Source organism: Lactuca serriola, chromosome 4 (assembly GCF_051521515.1).
Source record: "Lactuca serriola cultivar US96UC23 chromosome 4, Lser_US96UC23_V15, whole genome shotgun sequence".
In the NCBI taxonomy this organism is placed as follows: domain Eukaryota; kingdom Viridiplantae; phylum Streptophyta; class Magnoliopsida; order Asterales; family Asteraceae; genus Lactuca; species Lactuca serriola.
The window spans coordinates 171,119,965-171,130,121 of record NC_136411.1 but is presented as its reverse complement, the minus strand read 5'-3'; positions in this window follow the sequence as shown (position 1 = coordinate 171,130,121).

Below are 10,157 nucleotides of genomic sequence, written 5' to 3'. Positions count from 1 at the left end.
GGGTTCTAGTGTGCTAAAGTGTCTCATATCAATTGTAGATTTATGCTAGGCTCAAATATCAAATGTGTGAATGGGTTTAAAGCATTAAATGGCCCCTTTGAGGAGTTTACGGCCCTAAGTAAGGGAGCTTACGGCCGTAAGCTCCTATACCCACTTTCTTTTGATGCTTTAAGGCTCTATCTTGTTAGTGGAATTTTTCTAAGTCCAAATCCAAAAGGCATGAGTGAGTTTAAGGTCTTTAAGGTCTTCATTAGGGAGTTTACGGCCCAAGGACAACTCCTAAGGGAGTTTACGGCCGTAAACTCTCATTCTTTGAGTTTATTGAAGTTTCAAGCCCCTAATACATTGCTAGTAATTTATAATGAAGTGTGAGGCCATTTGGGGGATTTAAAACTACCTTTTTGGCATGTTTAGGGGTGTTTACGGCCTTGACACATGTCTGGGCCGTAAACTCCCTTTACCCCTTCATTTTATTGAGTTTAAATGATCTAAACCCGAATTAGCAAGTCCCTTAATTATGTCTTAAGCCTAAGGGTGGTTCGGGAGTGTTTTTGGGGCATTTTGACATGGTTTTGAGGGGTTTACGGCCTAAGCATGTGCTTGGGCCGTAAACTCTCTTTTATGCCCTAAATTGATTGTATTAATTGATCAAACACTCCTAGGCTAAATCCTTAATTTATTTCCAAGCTTTTAGGGACAATTTAGGGTCTTTTTGGCCTCATTTAAGGTGTTTATGGCCTAAGGAGGAGCTTAGGCCGTAAACTCCTTTTCAACAGCTTCTAAGTCTGATTTTTGGGCTATAAACACGAATCATAATGTTTAGAATAAGCTAGGGTAAGCGGACTTACAATTTGGAAGCGTTTGGTTGCGGATTTGGGGCGAAAACGGGTCTAGAGAGAGAGTATATATATATAGAGAGAGAGAGAGAGTGAAAAAGGTTGAAATGGGGTTTACTCCCCTTTATATATGAGTGGGAGTTGGAACTCAGTGAAATTCTACCCGATACTGCCGCTAAACGAGGCTTTTAGTCGCACCCGATTTAGTGGTCGTAATAATAAAAACTAACTTTTTCCAATTAAATGGAAATGTGTGTTATGTGTTTTTATTTCCTTTTATCACGACTTAACGGCATATTAAACATAAACAACTGAAATGTTTATTTAATTGACGACCTCTAATTAACGGAACTTTTATAAACTGGAAAAATTCCGTTAACGGTAACGGGGTAACGTAACGGAACAACTTGGGTTGTCACAAAACTCGACTATATCGTGCTATTTAAAATTAACAAAACGAAAGTTATTATATGTGATTTGTTTCATACATAAGAAATATACATAAAGTTAAGAACAAATAACGTAAAAAAAAATAAAAAAAAACTACGTCGAAACATAGATAAAGTCGAATTTAAACCGTCAATATTATAAAAAAAATCATGTAAATTTTTAAAAAAAAATTATTGAAAGAAAGTTCTAAATTACAGTCGAAATGTTGACCACCTTCAATTATGGAGGTAAATATATAACACTAAATACATAAAAATAGTTTTTTCTAGGTTAACGAATGACAGTTAGTATTAAAAATCAAATTATATATAATTTGGGGTTAAACACAAATATTTAGAAAGTACAGAGGTTAGACTAACGTTTTCAAAGTTCAAAGTGATATTTTAAAAAATAAAGGGGTGGAAAAGCCACAAACTCATAAACATAAAATATAGAAAAAGTAACAAAAATGATCCCTATGGTTTACCCATAGTCAACAACTCAGTTCATGCTACATGAAAAGACCGAACACCATCACACTAACGGATAAACAGTAACAACGACAACAAAAAGGGTCATCCATGCAAGTTTTGGAAACCACAGGGACTATGTTCATAAAAAAATTGGTAGGGATGATGTTCATATATATATATATATATATATATATATATATATATATATATATATATATATATATATATATATATATATATATATATATATATATATATATATATATTAGTAGATTTGCAGGTTGGCAAGTCACTGTTAACTCTCCTATTTTGTAGTGTTGTGTTGAGTCTATATGCCAAAGGTTTTACAGTTTTGCATCTTTATGTCTTTAGCTTGTATATGCGGAATGGTTGCTTGATTTCGAATGTTTTGGTTTCATACTTATTTTCCTAGCCTTCGCAGTGTTAGTTAATTTGTTTTTATTGTCTATCTTAGCTTTGGTGTTAACTATTGGTCATGTCCTAACCGAATTTTTTTTGTATGTCCTAACTATAAGGGTTGTTAGTTAGATAAGAGAGTATCTTTTGGTGAGAAATTCTTATGTCAGTGTAATCGAGCTTCTCTTTACTCTCTAATCAAATTCAGATCTTATTTACCTTGATCATTTAATTTTGTTTTAGCAATCATGATTTCTGTCTTTTAGATTGTCAATGATCCTACAAGTGGTATTAGAGCAAGGATTACTCTGAGCTCTTTTCAAATCCCTAAATACGTTTGTATCCTTAGAGTTTTCATATGTTTCTTTGAATTTATAGATTTGTTCTGTATTTTGCAAGTAAACTGCAATTTGATCTGGAAATTATAGTTTTAAATCTTGTTCAGATGTGAATTCTGTTTTTTTGCTTAGTGATTTGATTCTTACTCAAACTTTAATCTAAAACTATGTCTAAAGACAATTCTGAATTAATCACTTCCAATCTGCCAAGTAGTATTAGATCTACTACTAGAATTCCAATTCTCTTTCCCGAAGCTTATGAAGTTTGGGTTCTACTATTTGAAGAATATATCATTGGAATTAAGACTCATGGTTTGTACATATGGAAATTCATCACTAGTAGTCCATGGTAATGCACAAAGACAAAAAATTTAGTTTATACTCAAGCTAAATTAGATGACATCATTGCAAATCATACTGATTTAGCCAAAGAGGAGAAAGAGAGACTTCACATGATTTAAGGGCAACAAGAGAGTTATGTATTGCATTTTTGCCTAACACTTTCAGACTTGTGAGCTCTTTAAAATCAGCAAATGAAATTCGGTGTGACAGCCCAAAAACAAAGATGAAAATTTTATTTTAAAGATTATCAATTTCATTCATTAATTGTTCCAAAACCACTGTTAAATAAAATATTCAAAACATCATAGTATAATTATTCAAAATGCAGAAATCATGAAGGGGGGATGTTGTTCCATCACGCCGGACTCTTCCCTTTGGAACTTGAAGTACCTGAAACTATAAACATAAATTGTAAGCACAAAGCTTAGTGTGTTCCCAAAAGTACAACATACCAAAAATTACAACTGGGCTTGTGGTATAAACCAAGTCGATATACATATATGGGCCCCGCCCTGGGGTGTACTTCAACCCGATCAACAAACATACACCCCGCCCTAGTGCCTTCCCTGGGGGTTTAATTCAACCCATCATACAAAATCATATAAGCCACATAACAACTGTGACAACCCAAAATTTTTTGTCTTATAAGTCCAACCATTCAATTTAAACGAGAGTCAGACTCGTTTCTGCTATCAGTTAGCATGGTTAAGGATCATATTAAGGGTTCTAAGTTGAGTACATTCAAGCATTGGGTATAGGATTGAGTTGCTTAGGTTCTTCGCGTTGAAATCAAGCCGAACACTCCATCAAAGGGAGTGTACGGCCGTACACCCATTTTGACCGTACACCCACCCCCATATGTAGAGTATCCCTTCATTTCTAGTCATTTCTTCACTACCAAGTCTAGAAAATCGATTCTCTCTCAACTATCATCGAGTTCTTCATCCTAGATCATCAAAAATGTAAGTGTTTCTTCCATCATTTGGTTTTTATCCTTGTTAATCATGTATTACCCTCTAATTTCATCCATGGAAATCATCTTTTTGGGTAGATCTTCAAGATCTTCATCTTTCACCAAGAACACCAATAACACACACTTGTTCTTGGTGGCCGTGAACCCTCCTTCAAGCCTCCAAATTGTAAGTATCCTTCCCTTATGCTTAGTACATGTTAGGATCTCTTGTTTAACACCTTTGAAACGGCATTTAGCTGGAACAAAATGAATGTATGGTCGTACACCCTTGCATGACCGTACACCCCTCAAAACACCCCAAAAAGGGCCTCCAAAGTGAGGATCAAGTTCATATTCTTAATGAGCAAGCAACCCACTAGCTTTCCCATTGATTAAAGACCCTCTTATGCATGTTTGACCATGAGTGTACGATCGTACACTCCATGGCCGTATACACCCCTTTGATGAATCACATGTAATTCTAACACTTAGTCCAAGTGTTTCTTAGTCCCTAATGGTGTTTCCTTGCATGTTAGTTGCTTTAAACACTAAATTCATGCCAATATATGCCATTATATGTCATTAGGACCCATTAGTGTCTCGAGACTTCATTCGTGGAACTTCTCATTCTTACGCGCATATTCGATTGGATCACCCACAAAAGGTGAGTTCATACCCCTATAATCAATCATTTAAACTGTTTTAAATGGTTTTAAAGGGGGGGATACAAGTTGGACAAAATGATAATTGTGTAAATGTTTGGTTATAAACATCTTTTAAAGGCTTCCTTATTTATTGATAAGTGACCAAAACATTTCAAAAACACTTTTAAAGTCATGTTACTTTATAGTTTACAAAACTCCGTATTTAAAGTACAATCATAACTTAGTAGATAAAATGAGTCTTTTCTTCAAGTCAGTATGAGTTCAAGCAAAATACTAGTAAACTATGATTGGTATAGTTTAGGGGTTCATTTCACACTAGAACATAGATAACATGCTATAAAGAGAAACATGGAGGTAGATACAATACACGATAACATAGAGAACATACTATAAAGAGAAATAAGGAGGAAGATACCATACACGATAACAAAGAGAACATACTAAATACTATAACAGAACAACAAATCATGATTAACAGCATTATACCAATGATCACTAACTCATTGTTCTAAACAAAAGGTGATAATAAATGTGGTATACAAGATAACTTTAATGTGAGACTACTTCACGGCTTAGCAATTTTTTTGCCGAAGTCGCGTTTTGTAACCAGAATCTTTTGCAAGGAGAGCGTATAGTATGGGTACAACCACATCACATCATAGTACATTAAGTAGAAAGGGGCTTATAATGCTAACCTTATGATTCCTTAGTTTATACATTAGTAATATATCAATCGGATCCGACAGGTAGTAGGATGTGTGCTTTCCGCTCCATTTCCTATTCCTTGTTTGGTTATGGGCTTAGAGCAAATTTACCCAACCTACTATCTACCCGATCTTAGCTATATATATATATATATATATATATATATATTATGTATACACCAAGTAATCATAAGGAGTATCAGGTATGGGCCAGGTCATAGTATACAAATTCAATACATCGTTTTCTAGTACAAAACATACTTTACAATTAGAACATTTGGTAGAAAAAACTAGAAACTTACCAGTAAGGGGTTTACTCCATTTTATTAAACCAACATAAGTTAAAGGACCTTAGGTGGTTAATTCTATAATTCCTTAGTTTATACATCAGGGTTATATATATATTTAATACCCGATAGGTAGTTGGATGTGTGCTTTTCGCCTTACTTCCTGTTCCTTGTTTGGTTGTGGGCCGGCTTAGGGCAGATTTACATAACTAACTATATATTCGATATTAGATTATATATAGCTAATATAAACTAAGTGATTATAGAAGGAACCATTGTGGTTACCAGTTTTACTAAAAGAAATCAGGGTTTTCTTAAAGAATGTTTTCATCAAATATAAAGGAACAATTGCAGTTAACTCCGTGAGTACCAAGTGAATACACCAGGGTTATATAAAATGAGGACCTAACAAACAATGGGATGTGTGACTTCCGCCTCATTTCCTGTTCCTTGTTTGGTTGTGGCCTTAGGGCAGATTCACACAACCGACTGTTCGTTTACTATGGGTTTTATATAACTTGTATCTATTTAGTACACATGGAAAGGATTGTAAAGCCATTTTTACTTAACTTTCATCATATCAGAAGATATAGGATCTTCTTGAGGAACAAGCGAACTTTTCTACAAGAGCTTTCAACTTAATTTACATCACTAACATCTTATGAACTAACCAGCTTAAATGCTGATCTAATCTTTCAAAATAACTTGTATTCTCAGGAAACTAGTAGACAGGTATGCGCTCTGGGATTTAGAAGATGGAGCATAGTAGCTTCATGTCTTGTTTTGTTATTTAATTTTGGATTCGATCTTTTGTGAATCACTACTTGTAAATACTTTAATATTAATACAATGGTTGTTTGTTACTTTGATTGCTATGATACATGTGTTGTGATACTAAACATGACGTCCTATGCCCCCAAACGTTTCCGCCGTTCCGGTTTGGGGTTGTGACAGATTGGTATCAAAGCATTGTTTATAGTGAACTAAGTATATCAACCGATAAAAGATATACAACTATAAATACAAAGGGGACTAAGTGCTCTGAATAATAATATATTTTAAGAATATAACAATACTTAATAAAAGTATACATAGATGCTTATTCATATATACATACTAGATCAAGTATCGCAACAAGAACAGAACATGAGTATTTAAAGGTTGAACAATGTGGTCAAACCTGGACAGTTATGTAATCATATCTGGGATCAATATAGCCTGATCAACTATATTCATTTCAGATATGACCGACATGTGTTTGGGAGTGATGTGCTGTTGCAACAGTCTTAAAACTTACCTAAAACTATTAAACGAATTTCTAAATCATAACAAAAAGTTAGAATACTATAGGAGTATTTTTATGATTCTATAAGACAACAAAAATTTAAAACATTCCAAGTTAATTACATTAAAATACTATAGGAGTATTTTAGGCACTATATAAATAACTTATGTGAGAATTTAAAAAGACCCTTCTGGTAGGTCTATGATTCCGGAGTGTATACTTCCAAAGGTTTTATATAACTGAGATTTTATAGACTTAGAATTTGTGATCTATGCTTCACTACATGTTCCTTGTTTGGTTGTGGTTTTGGAGTAGGATCACTTATTCGAAGGTCTATTTAATCTTGAATAATATACAACTTGTATACATTACGCAATTATAGGAAGAGCCGGTAAGGATCACCCCATAATGTTACACTTAATCTCATAGATTCTTTAGACACTTCCATTCTCACACGACAAACCCAGATAGGTGTAACTACTCTGTCATAGCAGTCAATAGAGACAAGGAGAAACAAGCAGAGATTTCAAAGAAGAGATCAGCCAGAGAGACTAAAACATCTTACACGTCACACTAATAAATGATTCCCTTACTTGACTTAGTGAGTAAGTGGATACACTACTCACACTATGTTTTAGAATTATTTCTTTTTAGGTAACCAATATCAGTTATTCAATTCACAGATATTCATTCGAGGATAGCCACTTCTGATTCATAAAGTTGTTTTATACAGACTTTTTTATAAATTGTTTCCAGAACCCTATGAAAGTCAGATTCAGATACACTCAGAACTAGGATAACATAGTCTTTTAGCTTTCGGCTTATATCCACTGCTATAGACTTATTCCCGTCTGATCTTTGTACCTTTTAGCAAAGATTCCTCATCTTAGATTGAACAGACGCACTACTCCGATAAATCCAACTCAAACTCCACTACATCCTCCTCAATTTGATCCTACTGCTCTCCAAGCAGCGATATCAGCTGCAGTAGCAGCTGCTTTAGCTCACATCAGTGAAAGTGGTACCAACAGATCTGGTAGCGGTACCCACTTGACAAACCCCGGAGTTACTCACGGACACCCAAGGGAGTGTTCGTACAAAGGACTTCATGAACTACAAACCCAAATCTTTAATGGAAATGGTGGAGTCATTGCTCTGATGCGATGGTTCGAGAAAACGGATTTGGTCTTTGCAATCTGTTCGTGCCGAGAAGGGAGCAAAGTTTAGTTTGTTACCCGCACCTTCTCCGACAAAGCCCTGACATGGTGGAATGGCCATGTTAAGTCACTGAACCTATCAATGGCTAACTCAATAGGTTGGGAGAACCTAAAAGAGTTGATGTTGGAAGAATACTACCCTTGGGGCGATGCTCAAAAGCTGGAACAAGAGCTATGGGGCACACCATGGTTGGCTCAGACATAGTGACCTACACTGGCAGGTTTAGTGAGCTGGCAGCACTATGCTCTGAGATGGTTACCCTGGAAAGTAAGAAGATAGAAAGGTACATTTGGCGTTTATCTACCCCGATTCAAGGAGATGTGTTGTCTTCTAACCCAATTACATTTGATAGTGCCAAACGCCTGGCGCAATGAATCATCGACCATGGAGTCCGCCATGGCGTGATAATCCCCGTTCCTTAGCCATCGAAGGGAGGGGACTATAAAAGAATGTCGGGGAAAAAGAGGAAGGAGCGAACAACACAAGAACCCCTGTAGGGGCAACAAATGAGTACTATATATGCCGCCATAACACCTGCTATTCCAGCACCTGCCAGTCGATACACTGGAACTCTCCTGAAGTGTGGAAAGTGTAACTATCACCACACCAGAGTATGTCGGGAAATGTAGTGCCTGAACTGCGACAAAAAGGGACACACATTCCTTTTCTGCAGGGCACCGGCTCAACCGATCTCCCAAGTCCCCTGTGTCGAAGAAAACCAAGCGTGCTATGGCTGTGGTGAGATTGGACACTATAGGAGGGACTACCCGATAACAAAGAACTCAGGCGCGGATGGAAGGATTCTGATGATCACTGCAGGAGAAGCTACCTCAGAGTCACCAGCGAGCAGCGGTACGTCTAAGAATTACGAATTGCTTTAAAAATTAATTTATATTTATATACGATTAAAACTTGGGGAAAAAACTTAAAAGTAATTATAATAACTCACTCATCTTAACAAATCACAACATTCACAAAGGAACTAAAGATCCGTTCAGGGAAGCTATGATGGCTTATTTCATACATCAGGGTTTTGTATAGCTGAGATGTTGCAGACTCAGAGTGAGTGATTCCACCTTAATTCTTGTTCCTTGTTTGGTTGTGGATTTGGGGCTGAGTTACTCAGTCGACCGTATTATTCATCTTAATTATACATAATTTGTATATGTTATGCGATCATAGTGGTACCGAGGTGGATCATAATATAGAGTATCAACACTAGTTATCAAAACATTGCACTATTAGTACACGCTTATTGCGGTACGATTTGTCGCAGTGTTAATATCAAGGGGAAAACAAAAAGCACTAGAACATTTACACAGAGTACATTGTCGAGTACACTAGAGGTACACCGCCGTATAACAAACATTTCCTTCAAATCGGAAAAACTTTTGTTCAGTAAAGAGTTTGTTGCTATCATTCGTCATGAGTTGGTGTAGTCCTCACCATACTAAGTTCATATGTTTCCAACGCCTCGACCATCAAATTCACGAAACCTTCGTCATTTGTAACGACAGCCCAACCCAGACCTCGGAATTGTCTACCTCGTAATCTAAACCTCAAAGTACTCGTGCGAAGAGTACTTTGCCCTCTAAAGTCTTGTCGTCGTATGTTCAGCAGACCTTCCCGAAATACCGCTCGTTCAACAGACCATGTTCAAGCGCAAATGCTAAGGACAAATACAACCCACCTATCACTCATAAGTGTATACGCGAGAGTGGTATATAATCATGATTATGTAGATTAAGTATGTGTGTTTCTGCCCTATCTCCTGTTCCTTGTTTGGTTGTGGACCTGGGGCAGAGTCGCACATCCGACCTTCTTACTAATCTTAATTGTATACAACTTGTATACACAAGGTAATGATAGATGGACCAGGTGTGAATCTAATCATGAACATTAGGGAAAAGTTGCCAGGTCTATGAGTGGGTATTCTGCCAATTCATAGGAGCACAACCCCAAAAGTACTCCTAAGAAAGCTAATTTCGGGACGAAATTCCATCTAATGGGGTGATGATGTGACAACCCAAAAACTTTTGTCTTATAAGTCCATGTTGGATTAGTGTCTAAGTTCGTAACCATATTTGGTAAGTACTTGACCCGGTTGTGCATGGTCCTTTTGGGTTGCCTTCACCAAAGCAACTTGACTGAAGAAATAAATAGAGAGAGAGGTTATTATGATTTATTAATATGTTATAAGAATAATATATT